Here is a 6,114-nt window from a genome sequence, read left to right as displayed (position 1 = left end):
AAAAATTTAGAGGTATTTTTATCAATCAGAACAGACATTAATACAACTTCTGAAATATTTTTAGTAAATGAACGTTTTCGCTATTGAATTTGTAAGTAATTTTCTTTAAATAAAAATACTTAAAAAGGGAAGAACTAAAACTAAAAAAGTTAATATAAACAGCTGGTTGACTAAAACTTTTGTAGATTATCAATAAAAAATTTAAATTAAAAACGAATAAAATAAAGCACAGCTATTTATGCTAAACTAACGTTTTCGATAAAACATTTTTTTATAATTTTGGAAAGTTAATTAAATAATACCGTAATCTAGACTAGACATGTTAGTTTATTTTTTAACACTCAAAGAAGACTTTTAAAACAAAAGCAAAATTAAAACTAATATTCTTCATTTATACTACATATAGTGAAATTGATTTAAACTTAAAACTTTTATTGATAAAAATTTTTGATTTTAAGGTTATGAAAGTGTCATTTTTATTTTTTAATAATAAAACTATATTATTAGTGTAGTCATCAGCGGTTGAATATAAACTAATTATTTTAAACAAGTCTTTTTCTGAAATATATATATTGAATTTGTATATATACAAAAATAAAAGATACTTATATAAAAAATACAAAAAAAAAAAAACTAGAAATAATTACTGAAAACTATAACCATCATTAAATTATTTCATGATATTTTTATAATAGATTTATTAAGTAATTAAAAAATTTACAAGGCATTTTAAGATACTTCATTGAAATGAATTTTCAACTTATACTCAAAAATCTTAAACAATTTAGCTGATTTTTTTTGATTGTTTTCCCATTGCTTTTTCATATTGTTAAATTTATAATGAACTTTTTATTGCATACTTATAAAGAAGCTCGTAAGAATTCTACCAAAAACTTTGAAAATACTAAGAAAATGTATAAGGAAGTAGCTAAATATGTATGATTGAATAATTTTTTCGTAACTACGTTGGTTTCAGGTTGCTCTCTCGCAGCTTAACTGTTATTTATTTCTGGATAAAAAATGTTGTCTTGTTAAACAGTTTATTGTAAGCCAACCACTATAAAATTTATCCAGACTTTTGATTTTGACTAAATTTTACAAATGTTTTGTCACATTATTAGCAACACTTAGTATGTTGGAGATAATTTTAAAGCAAAAGATCAAAGCTGCAAATCGATACTCTTTTTCACTTATATGTTCGTTATCTGCATATAACTGTAAAAAACGAAATGATAAAACTTTTTACTTGGTAAACTACTATCCGCAAGTCAAAGACCCTACAAGCAGAAATATCCGTAATTTTAAGCTTAAAAATAAGAATTTAACAAAGTTTAAAAAAAAAACTTACAACTCCTATAGCATACATAAACAAGTATACAATGCAGTAGTAATTATTTAAGGATAGTTACATTGTTATTTTACCGACAAAAAAGTTTTGTTGATATGTTTACATGATTTTTCAAAGTTACAACGACCTGCCAATTATTAATCTTTAAATGTTGCAAGCACAAAAAACAATTTTAGTAATAAGTATAGCAAGATACTTACAAACGGTCGCCGACTTTTACTTTATAAAACAAGTATATACTAAACAGTTATATTTGCATATATAATTGTTACAAAACACTTATTTAAATGTTAGTTTAAACATCTTAGCAAACCTAAAATACATATACAGTTTCTTTAAAATAAAACTAATGTTAGTCATCATACACTTTCTTAAATGTTTGTTTAAACAATTAAAACACTAAAAACACTTTTTTTATTGCGCTTGTGTCTATTTTCAAGTTTTTGAAAAACAAAAAAATTACAAACATTAGAAAGTAGCATTTGTTTTATGAAGTCTAATTATTTCTAAAAGTTTAAAATGATCACATTTTATAATTTAACTACTTTTTGTCATTAAGACTTAAGGTTCAAAAACTCATGTTAAGATTTTTTAATTAACAAACAAAAATTTTCAAAATCTAAAAGCTCGTTAATTCTATCACTTATTTATATGAAACTGCGTAACGTAAAAAAAGTGATAAACCTTGATTAAATAAAACCATAAAATAAACCCAAAAAGTATTAATAAATATGATTGAATTGTAATAGAATAATGAAGTTTCTTTTAATACCTTTAAACAGTTTAATTTTGAAAATTAATTAAAATTGATTTATTCAATAACCAATTGATTTATTTGTGTGTTTAGAACAACAAAGTTTTAAAAGTACATGCCATCACTTTAAACTAATTCATTTATTAAATTCATCGTAAATTTCTCTTCTGAAGTTTTCTACAACTTCATCTTTTTTGTACGCTGGCTTTTTGTACTCATGTGTGAACAGCTGTATATATTAAAATAGTTTGAGTTTTAATCATTAAATTTGTTATAGTGTTTAAAATCTTAACTATAATTGGTAAAAATGTAAGATAAATTCTGTTTGTAATTTTTTTTGTTTTTACCTTATTAAATCTCATTATAAACAATTTACTACTAAACGTTTTTATTGAAACAAACTGCGTTTTTAGTTTTTATTTTACTTTAGAACATAAAACTTAGTTTAAGCAAAATAAGAAAAAAAAAACTTGAGTCTTATACCTACACTGTAGCGAATAAGATATAAGTTTTAAATAGTGATGTACCGGACCCAGAATTTCGGGTCCGGCCGGACCCGGATCCGGACTTTTTTTTCAAGTTAGAATCCGGCCGGAACCGGACCCGGACTTTTTTTTCAAATTAGGATCCGGCCGGAACCGGACCCGGACTTTTTTTTCAAATTAGAATCCGGCCGGATCCGGATCCGGACTTTTTTTTCAAATTAAAATCCGGCCGGATCCGGATATCAGACAAAAATGGCAATATCCGGCCGGACCCGGACCCGGATAGTGAGTCTGCTACATCACTAGTATAAACTAGCCTGAGTCAGAATTAGGTTTTTAAAAACTGAAAAGAAAAAACTTTAATCTAATAATAAATAGAACAGCTAGCCACAAGGTTTACAAATTTAAGTGTAATTTACAACTAAAAATCTGAAATTAAGTTCTTGAATAAAATACACTAGAAAATTACCAAATATTGAAAACTGGATCAGCTCCAACTCATTCAAAATTTAGAAGAAAACTAGCCTGAGTTTTTGTAAAAATCTAAACTAGCCTGAGGCAGTCCAAGATTTTCTGAAATTCCCAAAAATTTTCAAATTAGCAGGGTTGCCACCGTTTAAGTCAATAAAACTAGCTAGAGTGAGTATAAACAAGCCTGAGTCAGAATGAGGTTTTTAAAAACTGAAAAAAACTACTTTAATCTAATAATCAGTAGAACAGCTAGCAAAGGTTGACTATTTGGTAGTAAAGTTGTGGACTGATTGTGGTACACTTAACTTATTAGTACTACCCATCATAATTAAATCCTAACTTAATTAATCAATATCTAACAAATACTAAATTCTAACTGAGACTACTTTCTATAATTAGACACGGCAATTTTGAGTGATGAATCTTTTATATAAAACACAACAAGAAATACTAGCATATACAAAATTATTAATTACTTTGGTAACACTTTAAAAACTGGAAGCTATTTAAATCTATATCAAAAGACTTAAAGCAATAAACTAAAAATTAAATAAAATTTATAGTAAAGAAGAAACTGTAAAAATTTTAATAAACTATTAAACTATAAACCTGGCTTAAATATTTAAACAATTAAACACTAGTTATATATTCACTTTTAAAACAAAACACTACTTACAATAAGCATTCACAAAAAAATTCAAAATATTTTGTTGCTTTAAGCTGCACACCAAACTAACTGACTGCTTACATTTAAACTGCATGTCATGTTCTGATGTTTTGTTGCACCAGTATTTAGTTTGAAACATTTCGTCATATGATTCTTATTGGCTCTTACATTCAACCGTATTAACTCTTAATATTCTCTGAGCTCAATTTTAAGCAGTAAATAATGCAAGTATTCATTTAAAAGTTTTAAATTTTACAACATATGTAAAGAGTTGCATTTCTGAAATGTTTATTTCATAGTTTAAATGTAAACAAATGTAAATTAGTCACGTGTACAAAATGAGCCAATCACGGTAGGTGTTTTATTTTAACTGACGAAAATGACTCTTATTAATTTACACAGGGTTGGTTTTTGAAAAAATACTTTTCAGTATGCTCTTTTTTACTAACTAGATCCGGGTCCGGCCGGATCTCTGTTAGGATCCGGCCGGAACCGGACCCGGACTTTTTTTTCAAATTAGGATCCGGCCGGAACCGGATCCGGATTTTTTTTTCAAATTAGAATCCGGCCGGAACCGGATCCGGACTTTTTTTTCAAATTAGAGTCCGGCCGGATCCGGATATCAGACAAAAATAGCAATATCCGGCCGGACCCGGACCCGGATAGTGAGTCCGGTACATCACTAGTTTTAAATTTTAAAGTTATACTAATTTTATTTATCATAAAAACTTATTTTTAACAAAAAAAAAAAGTTTAATACTAACTATCTGAGTAGGCTTGGTTTGATCAACATTCTTCCATTGTTCTGTGTCACCAAAACGAGTTATTCTGTGAAGAATTTTAAAATACAGATTTAAAATACAACTTGATCACAAATATAACTTTATATTAAATAGAGTAAAAAAGTAAAATAAAATTTCAACATTTAATCTTAACTATCTTTTTTAACAATTCATCAAATGTACAGAAGCATCGCTAAATAACTACTCTTTTAGGTTTTAGAACTTATATCAGTTAACTTTTAAAACTCTTTTATAGCTTACTCGATTAAGTTTAACAAAAAAAAAAGTTTTTTAACAAATATTTAAAATTATACATCTTTAAATCATAAACTTCGAAGAAACTAGTAAAAAACATGTTGTTATATAAGACTTACTTGACGTCTGCCTTTTTGCTTGCTCAGTAAAGTGAACTAATTCCAAGTATTGGGGAGCAAGTTAACAATATTAGCAGTGGCACAACCTGTATATAATATTATAAATAACAAAAAATGAGGATTCAAGTAAATATTTTAAATTAAAACCACTCCGACTTTCCGGAAAATAATAAATTAAAAATAACTGTGTGTAAATAAATTAAAATGAATAACTAACTCTTATATTTTATGTTAACGTATACAAAAGGTTTACTAAGCTAAAAAACATATTGAGATTAATTAATTTAAATGCGTTCAAATATTATTAGTAAATTTTTCAATTTCATTTTTATATTACAAATCAATAAAAGCGTAATCGTATAAGTATGCATTAACTTGACTTTGCTTAATCATAAATTAATCATGTATTTGTTGAAAAATAATGTTTTAGTTTAAACTTGTACTAAGTTGAAAGCAGTTTGCAAATAAAAGTAAAAATGACTTTAAATTGAAGAAATACTTTTTTTTCCAACAAAAATTTTGGGTTTTAATAATTTTTTTTTTAAATTTGATATAGTTAAAATATATAAAAATAAACAGTTTCTTACTTTTATCGTTTAAAAGCCTTTAAATAACTTAAATCAATTTGCAAATATAAACAAATATTTAAACAAAATAAAGAAATTTTTAAACTCGAAACGTTATTTAAAAAATACTTACTTGAGGTTGACTTTTTGCTGTGTGCCCGATTCCTTTAAATAGTTTTATTATAAAGTTTTTCATTATTTACAAAAAAGTAATAAACTTTAAAAACCTGTTTAAAGTTAAAACTCAAATTTAAACCAGGTTGAGAATACTACTAAACTTAAATGCTTAAACTTTAAAAAATGTTAAAGAATGTTTTTTTAATTAATCTACCATAAAACTAAACTAAGTTGAACAATTAATTAAGTTTTATTTTAGCTAAACCACTAGCTGCATTTGCTGTAAAAAATGATTGTCGAAACAATAAAATTAAATATGCATTTTAACTAGTTATTCTAAATTTAAAAGTACAATTTATTAAAGTATACGCATTAATACAAAAAGTATTTAACGTAGCATTAGTAGCTAATCTAAAAATAACTTTAACAAGTTTACTCATATTTATATTTAGTTGTGTATAGAATTGTTTTAATTAAATTTTGTAATAACTTTTGGAACACATTTTTTGTCATTACACATTTCAATAATCTCTTATTTATAAAATTGGTA

Source organism: Thalia democratica, chromosome 7 (genome assembly GCF_965202585.1).
Source record: "Thalia democratica chromosome 7, ktThaDemo2.hap1.1, whole genome shotgun sequence".
Lineage (NCBI taxonomy): Eukaryota > Metazoa > Chordata > Thaliacea > Salpida > Salpidae > Thalia > Thalia democratica.
Note: the sequence above shows the minus strand (reverse complement) of the source record.